This window comes from Limulus polyphemus, unplaced genomic scaffold (genome assembly GCF_000517525.1).
Source record: "Limulus polyphemus unplaced genomic scaffold, Limulus_polyphemus-2.1.2 Scaffold1058, whole genome shotgun sequence".
In the NCBI taxonomy this organism is placed as follows: Eukaryota; Metazoa; Arthropoda; class Merostomata; order Xiphosura; family Limulidae; genus Limulus; species Limulus polyphemus.
Window position 1 is genome coordinate 297147 of NW_013666668.1, and position 9351 is coordinate 306497.

Consider the following 9351-nt stretch of genomic DNA (forward strand, 5'->3'; position numbering starts at 1 on the left):
GATGTCATGATATGTAAATTAAAAATTGTTATTTTACGGTGATAATCTTGTTTTCTTGTGCCCAATAATGCATAATTTCATTTGATAAACACGTTTAGATTGAATAGTAATTTATAATCAGTCACAAGAACGTCGAATCTGAATCACTTGAAAAAAACACGGGGGTGCTTAACTTTTTTCCAGGTGTATATTTTGTGTGTTCCCCCTTTTGCTTTAAGAACTGCAGACAATCTCTCAAGCATTGTTGCAACATATTTAATCAAAGTGTCCTTTGGAATTTTACTCCAAATGTCTCTAATACACTTCCATAAAGTTTCTTTGAAAATAACTTTTGATTTGTCAAGTTTTTGATCTATCCAATCCCAGATCTGCTCAATACGATTGAGGTCAGGGCTCTGTGGGAGCCATTGCATCATTGGAATGATTCCAGCAGCTTTTTTCTTAGCTAAGTAATTTCTGCATATGTGTTTGAAATCATTATCCTTTTGGTAGTAGAATCCTTTACCAATAATATGCAAACCAGTATGGTCCATTATACCATCTATTTTACAAATATCTCCTGTCACCTCAGCAGAAAAACATTCCCAAAACCACCACATTGCCTCCCCCATGCTTCATGGTAGGTGTTATGCATTGAGATAAGTATCTTTCACCTTTCTCTGCCAGACATACAATCTATGCTTTGAACCAAACATTTCTAACTTGGACTCATCCATCCAAAACACACTTTTCCAATCATCAACAGTCCAGTTTTGTACTTTTTAGCAAATTTCAGTCTATTGACAATATTTGGAGATCAAAGTAAAGGTTTTTTAAATGCTACACGACCAAATATTCCATTCTCTTTGAGTCTTCTTGATACTGTAGATTTGGACACTTCTGTCATTTGGTACATGGTCGTTTATCTCATGCTTGAGATCAGTGGCAGTCTTTCTTCTGTCCCAAAGGCTACATAAACGAAATTACTTAACATCAGTATCATTGAGTTTAGGTGTTCTACCTCTTCCTTTCCTATTTTCAAATTTACCTGTCTCAGTCACATGATCTAGGGTGTACTTCACAGTGTTTGGGGAGCATTTCAAGTCTGCAGCAATTTATCAGAGATTCCAACCAGCATCATATAAAGATTTTATGTAAACTCTCTGCTTTACTGACAATTCTCTATGCTTTTTTGAGCTGTAGCATGACAACAAAATTTAACATACAGTGTTAAACACTGTTTTTATCAAGGTCTATTTGTGAAGTGCTATTACATTTATTCCTTCTAGCATTCACCAGTACTATATGCTAGCTCCTTTCTATATAGTTAAGACACTGCATGGGGTACCATGATAGTTACTTCAGACTCTAAATTTGATCAATGTGTTCATTCAAGCAGAACCATTATGACATGCCCTTGGTATAAGTAAATTCTAAAGAATGATAAGTATTCTCAACCTGGCTCATTCAATTCTCAACAGGGATCACCAAAGCATTACCATAATGTTGAAACTTAAATTCTGTAATGGCATGGAAGAATTAGCCCCATAAAATGGAAATAATGACAAAATATTTTCTTGTCTAACATAGTTACACAGTGCTGTAGACAAAGAGGAAGGGCAAAGGTGTGGGCAATGAAAGATGCAACATGAGGGGTAAGTCCCTGAGCTGAGGCATGGGACCAGACAAAAGACACATATAAAGACAAAGTATGGGATGAAAAACCACCAGAAGAGGAGGAGTATGAATGGAGGGTAGGCATATAGGGGCGAGTCCCTGATTCGAGACACAGGATCGAACAAAAGTCACTCTGAAAGAAGGAGTGTGGAAAAGTCTGGATTAATAAATGTCAGATTGTGGATGACTGAGGAGCAGACAGGACAGAGAAAAGGATAAGATGTGTTGCTCCGGTAAGGGCCAGATCAGAGGGAACTACATATGAGCAGCCAATACAGAAAAACCAGCAGAGTACAATAAAGTTTGGTGTGGATAAGAGAAAAGACCCAAAAGACGAGTCAAATTGGAGGGTAGTCATATAGGTGAAGATCCTACCAATCTTGACTGAAAGCATCTATCTCCACAGCTGAAGGGTGAGGAACTAAAGACTAAAAGGAAGAAAGTGTGGCATACCAGTGAATGGGAAATACATACAAATATGCAGTGTTCCCAATTGTGAACACACTAACAGAAAAACGTGAGGGTAAAGAGAATACTCTGTGGAGGTCCAGTGAGGACATGATAACAGATTGGCTTCAAAAATCAGAATTTGGGTAACATGACGCACCAGAATAGGCCACAAGATTCATAATTCTGAGAACATGATAAATCAGAACACTCATTTGGTGGTTGTTGGCATAGTACACGAAATCCACACAGAGACTGATACATGGTTCCTCCTTTCTAGATGATAAAGCAAAAAAGTCTATTCAGATCAAAATGAAGGTAGAGATGAGAAATAGAGGGAAGGGAATTGGCCAAAAAGGAGGAGTTACCCTCTCGAGCTACCAAGGTCTTCAGAAGGAAGAAATGATCCGAATAAAGGAAAAGATAGGTTTGGTGGTACAGTGTGTGTGAGTGAATTAGATAGCAAACAGATCCAACCGACAATGCCCATAGGCCAAGAAGAGAAGAAAATATGCCTTAAGGAATAGGTGAAACGAAGAGCATGGGGCAATGGGCTCAAATGATGGTAAAGTAAGGGAATGTAGTACCATGTTAATGTCCCAATCAGGAAGTACCAGATGTCTAGGTGACCAATAGATCTGAAAATAATGGATCAGAATGGCAAGGACAGGGAAAAGAAATACCCTATGGTAATGGGGAAAATGGAAAGTATGGGATAGGGCTGCCCGATAACCTGATATCAGGGAGACCGAAGAACCCTTCTCAAAAAGCCTCATAAGAAACTCAGAGATACTAGCAAATGTAGAATGAGAAGCTGGGATACCCCAAAAGCCAGGGCCTAGGTGGGGAAAACATTTCACTTATGCTGATACACAGCCATGGATGAAGGATGAATGGAATGAGCTAAATGAGATGCCATCCAACATGAGATACCAAATCTTCATGCCAGGGTCCAGGCAAAAGCCATGCACGAAGATAGACAGCGTGAAGTGAGGGATGCAGAAATGGTGACTGATGTTGACAAAGAAGTTTGGGGAATAAAGGAAGATGGATAAGAAGGAACAACTGTAGCTGAAGTAATTGAGGAAACCGTGGTTGAGTGGACCAGTAAGAAGCAATCAGAAGAACTTTGCACAGAGTGGTATGGATGAGGGAGACTACCTCATGAAGTAATTGGATAGCAGGGTAAACATAAAAGAACTTCTTGTCTTTTGATAGAAGACAATGTGAGACTGAAGAGGATGCATGAATGTGTTAAAACTAATTTCATAATATCAGACTTTTCACAGTTCTTTTTTACTAATTGCTATATATGATATTGTGTTCTTTTGTTATTAATAAAGGAACTTGTTTGACCAATCCTAGCCAAAGCATGAGGATGGGGAACTGAGGACCAAAATAAAGACAACTGGTGACTGAGGGTGGTGGCAAATGCATTGAAATAAGGAATACCCCACCAATCACAAAGCCGCTGAGAAACAAGGGGATGAAAGGACCACTCCATTGGGTAAACCCAGTCGAGTCATGAAAGACAATCTGCTACAAGGTTGAAAGCATCCAGTACACACTATCAAACGAATGTGATGATCACAGGCCCAAAAGAGAAGATTCAGTGTTAGAAAACATAGGGATTTCCATCAGGTGCCACCTTGGTGACTGATATAAGCCACCACTTTTGAATTGTCAGAATAGATCATGACCAGACAATCTCTGAAGATGGGAAGAAAGTGATCCAAAGCCCAATGAACAGGAAGGAGTTCAGAGATGTTGATATAATGAGAACGTTCCCTGACAGAAAACAACCCGAAGCCTTCTGGTGATTGACTCACATACCCCAACCTTGATGGGATGCATCCGTGAACAGATGTAAATCAGGCCATGGAGGAGAAAGCAGCACACCTACCGATGTATGTGCTTTGTCCAACCACAATTGGAGATCACCCACAGTGTAGGAAGGAATGGTTATAGGGGTCTCCATGAGATCCCAGCAAGGTTCATTGGTCATGGAGGACCCATTCAAGAAAACGCATATGAACCCAACTGAGGGGTATGAGAGGAGTCACAGAAAATCACATCCCCAAAAGTGATAGAACCTCCCAAGCAGAAAGTGGAGGAGCAGATAGTGTGTTCCAAACAGTCAGTTCCATAGAACAGAGTCGGAAAGGAGAAGGACTAACTGAGATGAGTGTTGAAGAAAACACCCAGATGAACAAGGTACTGGGTAGGAATTCTTCAATTTGGTCAACAAGCCCACCTGAGCAGCTTCGAGAGGGAGCTGAGGAGTATGACAGGCTGAATCCCGTTCAGAATGAGCAAGAAGAAGCCAGTCATCCAGGTAAAAATCAAAGTTCAACCCCAGGGCATGAAAATGTAGGGTAATAGTTTGCCTCAACTGACAGAAAATGGGTAGGGCACGAAATTGGTACATCACCTCACAATGGACAACCTGAAGATAAGGATGAGAATGCTAAAATATGGGAATATGCAGACAAGCATTGGAGACGTCCATCTTGGTCATTCAAAGACCCAAAGAAAAAGTCCCCCAAAGAGTAAGGTAGGATTGCATCGTGAAGTGTGAGGTGTGAACATATTAATTGAGACAGGACAATGAATGGCCTCCAGTCCCCAGTCTTTTTGGAAACTACATACAGGCAGGAGTAAAAACCCTGTGACCCGCATACAAGTTATAGCCTGTTGTGTGAGGAGGTCATTCACTACCTTGGTTAGACACTGGCATGACAGGGGATCCTGAAGAGACGGCAAGAAAACAGGCACATGGGACAAGGGAGTAAGGGTAACAAAGGGTATGACAAATCCCTCTGACAAAACTCATTAAACTAAAACATCAGAGATGAAAGGGCTCCACTAATGCATGAAAGTCGCCAGACTAGCTCTTACCAGACCTGAACCCACCAGGTAGTCACCGGAACCATTTTTGGCATACCATGTGTCGTCATGGAAAAAGACCAACAGTGGCACCGTGGGAAGGAGGAATAGGCATGGGGTGGGAAGGGGAAGATGGGGAGACAGGAATTGTTGCCACACTCGGCTCCAACTGGTACAAACAGGCCAGCAGATGAAAAAAGGTAGATTGTTGTTGTACTGAAGCCACCCTCGACTCCAAAGACTCCAGGTTCATTTCAAACACAAAATGTCTCAAAAACGGGGCCATAGATAAGACCCCAACAACAAATAAACCATGTCTGCAGGGCCAGAGTTCAAGATGACAGGCTGGCCAACATGGAAGTGAGAAGGGAGAGGACATCCATAGAAAACCTCACAGGGTTCCTGTGAAGAACCTCAGACAGGAGATGGATCAAGAAGAGGTACCACAAAAGAGTTGTCATGGTAAGACAAAGGCAGGAATACTGGGCATGGACAAGATGAACTACACCCAACAATTGTTGTTCCAGATACAGACAGTCCACCCTATGATAAACAAAGGAGAGGGCTGATTCAAAGTCCGCAGACAATGAGGCATACTAATGCCATCACCTAAATGGGGGGCAAAATGCTCAATGTGAACCCAAATATGAAGGAACTGGGGAAATACTAAAAAGGTTTAGAGGCAAAATTATGCAATAGACAAAATATCACATATCTGAGAAATGAAGGCAGATAAATCCCCTGATGGGTTGCACGCACCTGTGACCTAGTATCAGACGAATGAGGTGTGCCCAAAGTGGTAATGTTAACTTCGGAATTCATGCTTGATACCAAACAAAGAAGAGAAAAATTTGCGGCAAAACCCGAGTAAATCAAACACTTTCGAAAATAAAGTGAAAAATAATTCTGGAAATAAAGTAAATTATATTAAGTAAACCACTTCAAAAAGTAATGAGCAAAAAGAAAGACGTCTGAATTCAAACACTGCCAAATTAGAAATGATGGTTCTGTTTTGGCACATAGGAGTGACATGCGTCACGTGATAGTAATGCTCACCTATTGGTGGAGAAATGACGCATGATGATTTGTATGAGAAATGTTGGAATCTTTGATTCTAATAGGAGGCTGTGGAAGGCTTGTGGCATGCATTATAAAATAAATTAGTATATAGATGGCAGCACAAAATGGAAAAAGCTAGTTTTGTGAGTGGAGGGAAGTACTGTATCGGAAGGCAATATAACATATTCATGCACTGATGCAATCTATTGCATTTAAATCAGTAATAGGTAGCTCTGAAGGAAAACCTTGAAATGTGGAGAAGACTACACGCAAGAAGTTATATTTTTCTTATGGAGTGAGCTGAAGCCAGTACATTAGAAAAGTTTGAGGGAAATGGATGATGTCCTGAAAGATAGAGATTGGATTTAAGCTTTCATCAGGGATGGGTGTACATGAACAGCCTTGAAGGATCAAATGGCCCTTTGGTGTTTCTAATGTTATTATGGTTGATTTTATCCAACTGTTTAGCAAAACAATGGACTATAAAAATTAAGTCATATTCATTAACAATATTCTGTTAGCCCTCTTGTAACAATCAGAAGTGAATTCACACTTATTACTTTGCAAGTATTTTTATAAATCAGGAATGTTTTTTCCTGTTTCAAACATTGATTGATAATGGTAGCATGTTGAAAGTCATACAGTCTCGTTACATCATACAACAGAGATTGTGGCTTAAATATATTAGGTCTAAGCAATGGTTTGTTGTTCTCATACTTACAATGATAAATGATATGTCTAAAGCTAAATTTAACTTTGCAAAAAATCCTGTATCCAACCCTAAGAATAACAGAAACATTCATACCAAGATTCTTGAAAATAAAATAACAGTTTCTATCTGACCTTTCATACAATTAAAACAGAATATATTTACAATTCAAAAATGCTGGGCCCAGACTTTTATAAGCAAGACACCTAAAATTCAAAAACTTCTAACTGCCAGAGAACATTACAATTCAATACATGACAATTATTAACTGGTGAGGAAACATCTGATCAACTTATTAACGTAAAGTGATTAAATAGAGATCATGTACTATAGCTATTGTGATAAAAAACCTCATCACCAAACAATGTCAATCATTTTTATCTCACCGTGAAAATAGTATTATTCTTACTGTTAACTCTAATCAAGTGTGAGCTGGCATTATGCATAAACAAACTCAAGATAAAACTTAACTAAACAATAGAAAAAAAAGGTCTATAAATATGGACATAGTAATAAGAATAATAAACAAAAAATGAAAGAAAAGCACAGAACAACTTTAATATTTTATCACAACTTCCAAGCAAGTATAAATATATTCTTTTTCATACATTTATTTAATTCAATAAAAGATATTAGAACATTAACATGAATTAAATATAAAAATTAAAATTTTGAAGAACTTTAAACATTCAGTTGTGAGATGGCTTAGATTGTTTTCTACTACTTTTAAATCTTAAATGTTCAGTAATGATAAAATGTTGAATGCTTTTTTATATACTCGAAAACATACTTCAGGAAAGATTGCTTTTCTATATATCAGTCATATCCATCTAATTAATTCTTATATATAAGCATTTACTTTTGTATATACTTCTTTGTTCACATAACTTATGTCAACTATAAAGCTGGATAATTGTGATTTGCTAACTAATTAATCATAAAGCTTATTACTCATTTACATTCGACTAATTGTTTATTCTCACATGAGACTAATCTTCTGATTTTCAGCTTGTTTGAGGTTTTTTAAAAACATTTTCAAAGTACCCTTCACTTAATACAGGGCTCTAGTTAATGTGAACTCCCAGGTCCCTTTCATACAAACGAGAATTTGTCAGGATGCAGGAGATTTGACCCCCCCCCTTCCTCCATCAACTGAATATACAACACAAAATGCCCCATATGCAAGACAAGCACAAGTACTTTTCTTCAAACTTTATACCATAATAAACTAAAAAACACACAGTATGCACAACTGTCCACAATCACCTTTTAACAGGTTTAATCAATGACAATAAATTGCATGAAAATAAAGCCATGTGAAAGTACCGCATAATTAACCCTTTCACCTTGGGTAGGTCAATGTGTGCATGTCACAACCTTTTACAGTTACATTCAAAATTTAATTAAACTACATTATTATCAATGTATATGAATAAAATCAGCATCAGAACATAGATAATAAATCATAGTTTAGTATTATTTAAGATCTTACATTTTAAATAATTCTCAATCTCTCCTATTATGAGAACTGTGATGTTTGTTATCTATGTCTTCTCTAATTTTTTACCACCCCTCAGAGAAGTACAAAATTTAATGTAAATTACTAATTATAATGTTTTCATCATTCAGGTAAAGCATAATTTAAATAGCCTTCAATCTAATTTAGTTACAAAGCAATAACATAGAAAATCAGACCCCTCTCCATGCCCATCTGTCAGATCCTCTCTTTCAGAACTCGTCAATAATACTCTCTGACATTTAATACTATATTGTTTATAACCAATAGAAAGCCAGATTTCTTTTCTATGAAATGATGTATCATATTAGGTTATTGTCTGTACAGAGAATTGTCTATTTTCCTTCCAGTTCAAACTTTATTCCCATGGGAAACACATCAATGAGCTTAGCTGTATTTGTAACAGCTTTTGTTGCACAGTTAGAATGCCAGGAAAATTGTGATAGTTATGGAACATTGTTTCTTTTTTGTATGCTATTATTCTGTGTTCTTTGGTGCTTTATTTAATTAAACAGAAATTATTTATTGCAGTAGTACAATGTCAGCATTTTAGTATAAGCAGGCTCAGATTCTTTTAGAGTAGGTGCCTGCAACTTGTTGGTGATAAATATGAACAATAAATGGACAGCACGTAATCCACTTGCTTTAAAATAATATATATATTCAAAACAAGTCAAACGTGTGTACAAAAACTCTTTACACGATAAGGTATCACAGTTGTATCTAAAACTCTAATTTATATGGTGCAAATAATAGTTAGACACAGTGCAAATGGCATAAAGCAATAGAATTTAAGTATAAATAGATGTATACTGTTACAAGCTTTAAGCTAACTAGGATAAACAATTGTGATTTTCTGTTACAACTAGTAGTCATTCCAGAAAGAAAATAGGCAAAATTTAGGATTATTTTCCAATCTTTTATGGTGGTGTTGCGTCAGCGAGTCACATGACCACCGTGACGCAACATTTCTAGAACTATCATGTACTTTGGCGAATGTTCAAGTTCTTACTAGAAATAGGGTACGCTGGTATATATAAGAGGGGAAAACGTGACGCGGCAAGAGAGGGAATGTGGG

The 9351-nt window shown here is 37.5% G+C and overlaps 1 protein-coding gene across 6 annotated transcripts in view; it reads right to left on the bottom strand.

The window, feature by feature from the left end:
• Positions 1 to 9351, bottom strand: part of LOC106461918 (malonyl-CoA decarboxylase, mitochondrial-like) — a 117031-nt gene that overhangs the window by 78729 nt on the left and 28951 nt on the right. The window lies entirely within an intron of this gene.